The following is a 10,927-nucleotide window of genomic DNA, read 5'->3' as shown; positions in this document are numbered from 1 at the left end:
ATCTACCACACTTCAGGGTCAGAGCAAATGATTGGCTAGTCGCCAATGTACCTTGCCGCGTAGAGGGTGCGGCCACCCCACCTTCGGAGATGGTCCGGCCTTCCCAAGCGGGTTGTTAATGTAGATGAGGTACATTTATCCTTGCAGGTGTGTTTGCAGCGGGTATATGTGATTTTATCAACTTTGCTAGATCATTAAAAGCATCCAGCATGCTTTGAGCAATGCTCTGAAGATCTATAATTCGTCGCACCTCAGTTTCAGACTAGGCAGTGCGGGGATCTAAATGAGACATAGTGGGAGCATACCACAACAATTCATGGTGTTCTACGGGAACGTTAGCATGCTTATCTCCCCCTAACGACGGGAAGACTGTCTCATCAAAGTGACAATCCGTAAAACGTGCGGTAAAGAGATCTCCTGTCAAGGGTTCTAAGTATCGAACAATTGATGGCAAATCATAACCGACATAGATTCCCATTTTTCTCTAATGACCCATTTTGGTACGTAGTGGCGGCGCTATTGGCACATAAATGGCGCACCCAAGCACCCTTAAATGCGAGACGTCAGGCTCGTATCCGATGACCAACTATAACGGTGAATGTGGTTGAGTAGCGGTAGGCCTCAGGCGGACCAACATAGATGTGTGCAATATTACATAGCCCAGGCAGATACTGGCAATTTGGTTCTCATAACCAAAGTCCGAACTATCAATTGAAGGCGCTTTATGAAAGCTTCTGCCAGGCCATTTTGGGTGTGAACATGGGGCACATGATGTTCCACATTAATCCCTACTAACATGCAATAATCGTCAAAAGTCTGTGACGTAAACTCTCCAGCGTTATCCGGTCGAATCAACTTAATCAGATAATTAGGGTGGTGAGCCCTTAGCTTAATGATTTGAGCTAGGAGTTTAGTAAACTCGGCGTTGCGTATGGACAACAAGCAAACATGTGACCATCTTGTCGATGCATCAACCAATACCATAAAGTATCGAAATGGTTCGCAGGTTGGTTGGATAGGTCTACAAATGTCCAATTGAATCCTCTGAAGAAACTTAGGGGGGTCGTGAATAATCTTTGTATATGAAGGTTAAGTATTCAACTTCCCTAAAGAACACGCTTTGCATGGCGGGAGTCAAACATAGGGATGTAACCTATGCCCGTGTGAAGATTTAAGGATACGGCTCATCATATCACGTCCAGGATGTACCAAACAGTCATGCCAAAGCAACAAAGTGTCCTAGAACTCAAGCATAGGGTCGGCCACACTGTGGGCTTCTACGCCGTGAACGGTTGTGATGTACAACCTACTTGGCAGACGTTCCAACTTCTCGTGAATACGCTTCTGGCCATATTCGTATGAAGTGATACAAAGAAATTTAGAACCATTATCTTCAGTGGTTTCAATATGATATTGATTATCTTGAATATCTCTAAAACTCAACAACGTTCTTCTGGAACGTGGAAAATAGAGTGCCTCCTTAATGGTCAAGATTGTATCATTAGACAACATGATACGTTCCTTTCCGTATCCTTCAATCAGGTTGGATGAGCCTGAGAGAGTTGTCAAAAGAGCTTTCTTGGGTATTAAGTTAGTAAAATAGTGTCATTCACGCAAGATGGTACGCGTGGTTGCACTATCTGCCATACAACTAACTTCCCCACTAGACACACCTAGAAATAAATTGATTGAATTGGTCACATGTATAAATATAAGTCCATTCATTCAATTAAGCAATTCGAGAAAATAATATCCATTCAAAGAACAATCCATAATTCAAAACAAACCAAAACCAAACAAATTATTCCAAATACTTAGAAAAGTTGTTCAAAATTAAATCATAAACCTAGAAAAATAGGGGGTAGGGCCGGCCACTCTTAGTGGGTTCGGCCACTAGGGGGTAAACACCCTAAAAACATGTCTAATTTATTCACCATAGGCGCTGACGCCTCCTAAAAATCTGATATCTCCATTGATATAGTTGCATCTTCCGGATGATCCACATGTGCAAAGTTAGACTCACGACGAGAATGATACTTGGCAATAGCCTCAAGGGAAGCTCGGCATACTCATGACCAATGATCCTTTAATCCACAACGATAGTACATGCCCAATTCAGTAGAAACTGGTTGAACGGGAGCTTTGCCCTTGTTCTTGAAGTTTGGGGCCTTAGGGGTGAGTGGTGGACGCTGCTGGGTCACATTTCTTCCCTTAGGTGCAGCATTCTATTGACCTTAGGCCCGTGGTTGGGCTTGCCGCCCATTGCCACCTCCACAACGATTCTTTCATCATTTATGGCTCCTAAAATAGGTCGCATGCGCTTTAGGAACGGCGTTCGAGCCAATTGGTCGAGCTTGATGATTCTTCATCAAAAGCTGGTTCTGCTTTTCAGCGAGAAGTAAAATAGATATCAAATCTGAAAACTTGGTGAATTTATGTGCCCTATATTGTTGTTGCAGGACAATATTGGTGGCATGGAAGGTCGAATATGTCTTCTCCAGGAGATCTGATTTGGTGAGTTCCAATTTGCAGAATTTCAACAATGAACGGATTCTACAATCTTCAGAGTTGTATTCATTCACGGACTTAAAGTCCTGGAAGCGAAGATGCTGCCAGTCGTGTCTTGCTTCAGGCAAGTATATGTCTTTCTGGTGATCGAAACGGTCGGCCAGAGCAAGCCAGAGGGTGTGTGGGTCTTCCTCAGTGAGATACTCAGTCTGCAGTGCATCATGAATGTGTCTTCGAATGAAGATCATTGCAGTAACCTTCTGAGCTTCGTCAACAGGTTTGTCGACGATAGGTGCCTAGATGGTGGCTCTAATACCCTTTACAGTCAGATGGAGCTTCACGTATTAAACCCACTTTAGATAGTTTCTTCCATAGACTTCTAAAACGGAGAAATTGAGTTTGCTCAAGTTCGACATGTCCCTAAAACAGAGGGAAAAACATGAGTAGTCATATGGTAAGCCATAGACATATATCGTAGAACATATAGGTTCTATAGACATGTATTGGTTTAACTTATGCATGAAAACTGCAGGTTTCATGTGGTATGTTTTGAATGAAAACTTCGGGTTTCAAAGGCACTAAATTTGAAACTACAGGTTCAAGTTAGTTTTATGAACAATTAGTTCATAATGAGAGGTTCCTGCAAGAAACACAGAATGCAATATACTAATTTGAATATAGTGGATTTGAGGTTCTTCAAGAACTCAAGTGTGAGAACTTCATTACTACGAAAGTATGTGACGGTTCAAAGTATAAAAATAAATTATTGAATCGTTAATGACCAAAAGTGATCTTCAGGCCAATAATTTTGGATTCATTATCAGATTAATGGACTGCAGGTTACTTTTAATTAATTCAATAAATCAGGCCATACGGGGTTGATTGTAGAAGCTAAATAATATTATGGGTCGAAAATATAGCCCCAAAAATAATTTGGGCTCGGGTTGGGTGCCTTGAGTAAAAAGGCATGGCCCAAAAAGCCTCGGGTGTGATCTTCAGGTCACTGGGTAAGGGGGTAAACGCCCAGCCATTAAGGCTGACGTGTTGGACCAAGGGGGTAGGCACGGGAGCAAGGCCCAGCAAGAGCTAGCCTGTAGGTGTGGCACAAGGAACCCAGCCGCAAGGGCTGGATACATGTGATACGAGCGCGGAGCATCTGCAAAGCCTAGCAACCATAAAGGTTGCAACATGCATGCCGTGGGCCGAGACAAGAGGGCAAGGCTGCAGGCCCGTGTGACATGGACCCAAGCCAAGGCTTGGTGCTATCCGAGGTAGCAGCAGACCCAAATAGGGTTGCGCAAGTGGTCCATCTCGTCAATGCAATCCACAGTGATGCAGTGGTGTTGCCACTGCAGTGGTGCCGCAAAATCCCAAGTTCCAATCCATTTTTTTTTTTCAAAATCCTCTAGGGTTTAGGAAACCCATATTTGCTTCTAATTTATTTTATATAATTTGACTCACAAATTCCACATAACAATTTAATTGTGCGATGCATGTAACAAATATATATATATGGACAAATATATGAACATATACAATATATATATCGAAAGGAAAATATAAACATAGAGGGGTTTATGCATCATGGGGAATGTTTTCATGCTTTGTGAACGTTTCAAATATCTTCTTTTATTTTAAGCGTACCTGATTAGCAGAAAACAAATAAGCCTTTGAATTTGCCAGGTAAAATCTAAAATGCTTGTGACAAAAGCACATTTATTTCATACTTACTTTCTTTGTCTACTTCATGTAAGTCTGCCCTCTTGCATCAAAATTAAAATTCTTTGTCCATCTAAATTAGACTCAGTTAGAATAATGTCTTGTCAAATAGAAAAAAATGATTAAGATAAAATGTATTGTGTTATTCTAGGTGTATACGGTATCAACCATATGGTTAAACTATTCTCGATTTTGCTTTGGTTTTTATTAAATTATTCTTCAACTCAGAATGTCTTACGTTCTATTAGGGTGGTTCAGTATGGGATACCATACCGAAACTAGTATCCCGAATCCCAAACCAAAATTTTTCGGGACGGGAATTTAAAAACCAATCCCAAACCAAATTTTCGGGATTTCGGGACAAATCAGGAATCCCAAATTGAAATATGAAATTATGAATTGTTGTTCAAATATATAATTCAAGAACACATTCATGAACTAGGAATGTCATTTCATTCACACTACCATTTAATCTAAAACTGGCATGCCTTACTGTTTTTATCAGAGTCAAAATTCAAATTAATTTAATCCTTTTTGCAATCTATTAAGAGACAAAAGAATCAAGCCTTCTGAAATCATCAGTCATGGCAGCAACAATAATAAAATCCAAATGAATATCAAACAGAACATGAAAAATATGCAAGATGTAGGACATTCCAGGTTGCGGAGCATGAATTAGAAACTACTAGCATCAATTATAAAAGAATAATATATATAATATATATATGTATAAATATATATATATATATATATAATAATTAATATTATATATTTTCGGTTCGGTATGGGATTCCCGAAATATCGAGAAGCCAATCCTGAATCCCATACCGAAATTTCGGTTTGGGAAATTTTTGGTTTGGGATCGGGATTTTTTCGGTTTGGTTCGGGATTTTGGGGAATTTTTTCCACCCCTACGTTCTATTGTGAATATAATAGTCTAGTGTGATACTAGAAAAATTGCCCGCGCTTTGCTGCGGGTTTTAAAACCTTAGCCACAACAGGTATGAATAATTTGCACAGAAAGATGCACTACAAAGATGGTACGAATGGAGTCACGCCCTAAAATGCACCAATGCAGATAACACACATTTCACCAGAGTAAATCCAACAAAATCACAAATCAATACAGGCATCTCTAAAGAATTTGAATGACCAAAAGATGAGGGAATCCAGCTGATAAGTATTTAAATAACCAAGAGATGGGTGAACCGAGCTGATGAGAATTTAAATAACCAAGAGATGGGTGAACCACGGGAAGAAAAGCATGCTACCTTTTACTATAATTGGAACGAATTTAAAAATATCTCACCATCGCACTGCCCAGAACTACAACTCTTAAGGAGAAAGTGAGAATTAAAGAGGTATTCTCTAGATGATTCTCAAAACATCCTTTTACAATTTTTCACCCAATATCTCCCATGTATGATTATAGGTCAAATGCACAACAGTGAACTGGGTAAGGGGGGAAATCTATCTTAGGAGCCAATAACGAAGGGAAATACAAGCTAAAACACTCTTTGAATTGTTCCAACAATAGGATAATAGGATTCACTAAATCATTAGAGATTGCAACTGTTAGAGAGTATATAAGCCCACCAATGTTCCCCTCTACACGTAGAACAAAATATCTGCAAAACAAGTAACATTCAGTCACCCTAGATACAAATCAAAATGCACAATTAAAACTTAAATAAGATTATACTGCTCAATAAACTTAATGTAAAGGAATCTTATTGAGAGTAATGTAGGCGCATGATGTTTTAACATGAGTCCAATAAAGATATGCTCCAGTTTAGTGAGAATTAGGATAAACCTGCAGTTATCAGTTACAGGTTCCACTGGATGAGGGTGTGCGAGCATATAGTTCACTTGCAAGGATACATCAGACCATCCTTCAATTTCACTGACAACAAACCTACCCTCTCCCTTCTCTCTCTGTTTGAATTCCTTTTAAATAACAGACAAATACAACCACCATACATGAAGTCACATTTTTGCTTCTCCCAAGCACTAAAGCTGAAAAACAAAGTAGACTTCCAAAATCAAAATAATTGATTTTACCATCCTCAATGTGCTCGAAACCCAAAAGAACAAAAACAGAAATGAAAGCAAACGGAATAACTTCAATCATAAATGGATTTAAAGCACTCAATTCAGTGAATTCATTAATCTTCTATCTTTTTTCCCTCGATTTTCTCGAAAACCAAACAGAAAATGAGAAATGAGTTAAACCCTATTCAAAAGGGAGAAAGGCGCAAATTCCCTATCACTCAATTTCTAATATCAAACAAACAAAATTAATCCAAACCCAATACAACATTAAACATAAATATTCAAACTTTACAGCATTTTAGCTCTCTGAATTTACTCTCAAGCCAAACACAGAAACTAAATCCAGTAAAAAAATTATCCATTATTTAAAACCACTTGTCAATTCAACATAAAAAATAAAATAAAAAAGGAACAGAAACAGTCCTAATTACTTCACGACACTGCGCTTTTTTTGGTCTAGTAATGCTGGATACATGAAAACTTAAAGCTCAAAAGTAGACATCCAAGAAAATTAAATCCTTCTGCAAGGGATACAACTATTAACAAATATTTGGGAAATTTCAATTTTCTGAATGAAGCATCTCTTCTGAATGACAAACTCAAATCTTGGAAATAAACAATAATATTAGGCAAAGAAAAAAGAAGAAAAATGTAAGCCAGTATTATAGGTGGTCCGTGGAAATGACAAATTGCACTACGATAAATCTCCAAATTGCTCATTGTCCACCATCCCCAACTCAAACTCAAATAGAGAGAGGCACCACTGGGGTTAGAAATTTAATATTAGCGTTCAACTGAACTTCTAGAATCCCCAAAAAAAGATCCTATTTTGCTAAAGATACCTGAAACAGTGTACAATGCAATCCAAAACCCAATCAAATTAAAATCTCTAATATCAAATTTAAGAATCCCAATTAAACAAAAACTGACCTAATTAATGGGATATCCCCGTGGGTACTATTCAAATGTTTCATTCCAGAAAAGAGGTAGCTCAGAAACCTCATATCTGAGAACTGAACAGAGAAGTTGGTTTACGCTGTGGAAGTGAACCGAGAAATAACTTCTCCATTGCGAAGTCAGTAAATCAGAGTCTACAACTGTCAGATTCTCTCTGTCCCAATCAACCAAGTTCTCCATTTCAAACTTCCCATCAAATATTTGACAGCAATACAACCAATAACAACAACAAAATTTAAACCAATCCAAAAACTAAAACCCTTTTAATTTTCCATGTGTATTCAATGATTTGGTTCCTATAAAAATAGGAAATATGGAATAATTTTTTGGAGATAGAATCACATATAGAGCTAGCAAAGGAAGCAAAGAAGATATGCAAAAGCAAATTAAGAGATCATCATACCACAAAAGCTACATAAGCAAATTAAGAGATCCTCATATTTGGAGACAGACACACATATAAAGCTGAAAAAATAAATTATTATTGCTAACAAAATACTTGAAAATCTAAAGGCTAGGGATTTTCACTTTCTCACTGAAAAAAAAAATATCCCGTTTTTTAGTAATATAACCAAACTCATCTTATACAGCAAAGAAGCATAGGATTGAGAAATCAGATCCTAATTTCCAATAACAAAAGAGTATGAATTATTCAACTTAAACGCTAATTTCGTTAACGAAGATTAAAATAGGCGTGCAATCCATACAATTTATACAATTTATACAATTTATACATTACCATTTATTCAAGTTCTGGTAAGGTGTGCGACGACGATGAGAAGGCGAGGTGTGCAAGGGAGATCAAATATACCTGCCAAAACCAAATGCAAGCAAAACCCATAAGAAAAACCCAACGCAAGGTAAACCATCAACCAAAACCAATAATTTATCAATTGCAGTAATTAGGTCAAACCCACATAGACATTTCAGCCAGAAAAGTAAAAAAAGAAAAGCTACCTTGCACTGGGCGGCCTCCTGGCCATTTCATGTTCAAACTCCGGGCTCTTCATTGGTTGGTGGAAATACCAACGGAGATGAGAAGGTGGGGTGAACAACGGAGATTGCAAAGCAGGATTGAAGAGAAAACGAAACAGAGATCGAAGAAATGGTCAATCGCGTTGCAGAGTGAGAGTTAAGATAAGGAGATACTCACACAGCCCAAAACGGATAACATCACCAACACGTAAATCCACATAAACCTTTATGTTCACCTGATTATTAGGCAAGAGAACCATTAGGAACAATCAAGAGCCTTTGTATAGAGTATAACAAAACACCAGCAATCCACACTACAAAGTTAATTACTAATTTGTAAACAACTCTTAAGATTTCTCAGGTCAATGCGTGTTTTCATTCTTTGAACCAAACGGTATGGATAAAAAGCGAGGAAAGCAATCAACTGCATATAAATACCAAAAACATGGAAATTCATAACCCATACACCGAAAACAAAATCGGAAAGAATTCAAATTAAATTAAATAAACACGATCGAACAAAAGAAGCGTTTGAATTACTCACCATTGTAGAAAATTCGAATGCAATAATGGAGGAGGAGTTGCAGAGAGGAACTCTGTTCAGCTGGTACTAATTCTATTTACTGAAAAGAGGATGATGATTTTTGGTGTGGAAATAACCAACCCTACACCCGCACCTCAACCTACACCTCCTTCCCCACAACCCCACCCCCTGGGCAAACCATACCTCCCCCTCTCTCTGCAGCAAACACGCGTCCCTTTCCCAGAACCTTACCCCCAAATCGAACATGACCGCACCCACCCTCTCACCTTCTCTCCCTGTAATCCCGCACCTAAACCCTACTCTGTCCACCCGGAACCCCTCTCGTCAACTCTCTTTCTACCTGTAACCCATCAACCCCTCTGACAACCATGCCTCTGACGACATCGACAGCAACCACCCCTAAACACAGAATGACTAAAGTGCCTCCAGATCCTGTCCGTTAGATTTGGTTTGAAGAGGGCAAAAGAGTCATTTTGACTCTTTCTGTGCAACGCAGCCCAGCACATTGGACAACCCACTTACGAAGCCCACACCTGGCCCAAAACCAGCAACCCAAAATAGGCCTAGGGCACCTACGGACAATATTACCCTCCTAACTTTTAGTAATTACCCCAACCCAACACAGATTTGGTGGCAACAGTGTGTAAATACAGCAAAATCAAGGGGGAAATTTTTTACTGTAGCTAAGCTACAGTCAAAGCCTTCCTCAATTTTAGAATAGATAATTTGTATATAATAATTTTGTTTTGTTAATATGATATATACTCTACGTGCCCATTTTACATTGCGACACATGTCGTTCACTTATATGGTAACACACAAGGTATGAAATGCCGATATTATCGGCGATATTTCACCGATAATATCAGTTTTTTGAGTTACCGATATTTTAATACTTATCCACTGAGTTTTCGTCAAAATATCGCAACATTATCGATAATATCGACAATATCGCGATATTTTGGAGATGTGCGAATCGGAGAAGAACGCCGGAGCTTCTACAGCTCCGGCCGACTGTAAAAGAGCACCCTAGACTCCGATCTAGGTATCAAAATGAAATACAAGACGAGAGGAATGTTTTTATAACTTCCGTTTGCCGTGAAACGGTCGGAGGTGTTCGGAAAGTTCGTTGACACCCACGGCTTCGCCGGAGATGGGTGTGCCTATTCCCAAGCCGATTTCGTCCCAAAAACCTTGCAAAAACACGAGATAGAACTTAAATTTCACATCTAAGCTTCAATCTAGAACAGAATGAGGTAAAATCAAAGCTTACCTAACCGGAGAAATTCAAGAAACTCGCCGGAGGGTTCCTATGTCGTTGAGTTGCAGAGACGAGAATGAGAGGGAGAAAGACAAGGTTGCTGATGACGATGGGTGTCTTCCTCAAACAGGTGCGATGGTGTGCGTGTGTGTATGTGGGTCTCGGTGCAGAGAGAAATGAGAGAGATGAGAGTTTCGAGAGAGAGACGGCGCCGACGAGAGCTATTTTTTTTTTTTTTTTATCTTAAAGAGAGAGAGGTATGAGAGAAATGGGAAGAGAGGGCCGAGTGAAATGAAATGAGGTCCTTGAATTATTGAGAGATATCTCTGAGAGAGGCCTATGATTTCTAAAAGGTAATCAGAAATGGGAAAAATGGGGCACATCTTAGCCTTTATTTTGGAATCCTAAGAAGTTCACCACATGGATGCATGACATGTGTGCATGCCATGTCTGTTGAATGGGAAAAGTCTGACACGGAAAGACAAAGAGCCGTTTGGGGCTCTGGGCTCAAGGCAAGACAGAAAGTGCTAGGGTTTTTTTTTCTGAAATGAACATAAGCTGCTAAATTCGCATATATTATAGTTGTTGCTAAAAATTGACACCAGTGTGGACTTGGACGTGTTGGTCAACATGTCCTCACAATCCCCAAGTTCTCCAGTTCGAACCCTTGCGCCCATCAAATTTTTCTTTCTTTTTGATGCGCTTTTTCTTTTTCTTTCTTTTTGATGCGCTTTTTCCATGGCTCTAGGTCTTGATTTCGAATCCAGGTGAGCCCTTTCCTTTTTCTTTTTTTTTTTCTTTTTGTTTTATTATTTGTTTATTTTTTATGCTCTTTTTCTTTTTCTTTCTTTTTGATGCGCTTTTTCCATGGCTCTAGTCTTGATTTCGAATCCAGATGAGCCCTTTCCTTT

General features: G+C 39.0%; 1 long non-coding RNA gene across 4 annotated transcripts; it reads right to left on the bottom strand.

Annotated features, from left to right (window-relative positions):
* Window positions 1–5,387: 5,387 nt before the first annotated feature.
* LOC126595830 (uncharacterized) lies at window positions 5,388–10,402 on the bottom strand. Of its 4 annotated transcripts, none has more exons than XR_007613704.1 (4): window positions 8,756–10,360; window positions 8,194–8,447; window positions 6,041–8,047; window positions 5,388–5,855 (listed from the first exon to the last, which is right to left on the bottom strand). It is a non-coding gene; the product is annotated as an uncharacterized LOC126595830 (long non-coding RNA). The 4 variants fall into 4 exon arrangements; XR_007613707.1 differs by having other exon boundaries at window positions 5,388–6,243; window positions 7,210–8,047; window positions 8,756–10,327; XR_007613705.1 differs by having other exon boundaries at window positions 5,472–8,047; window positions 8,756–9,948; window positions 10,029–10,402.
* Between the last annotated feature and the right edge of the window lie 525 nt (window positions 10,403–10,927).

This window comes from Malus sylvestris, chromosome 13 (assembly GCF_916048215.2).
Source record: "Malus sylvestris chromosome 13, drMalSylv7.2, whole genome shotgun sequence".
Classification (NCBI taxonomy): domain Eukaryota; kingdom Viridiplantae; phylum Streptophyta; class Magnoliopsida; order Rosales; family Rosaceae; genus Malus; species Malus sylvestris.
Note: the sequence above shows the minus strand (reverse complement) of the source record. Positions and strands in the feature narration are given on the sequence as shown.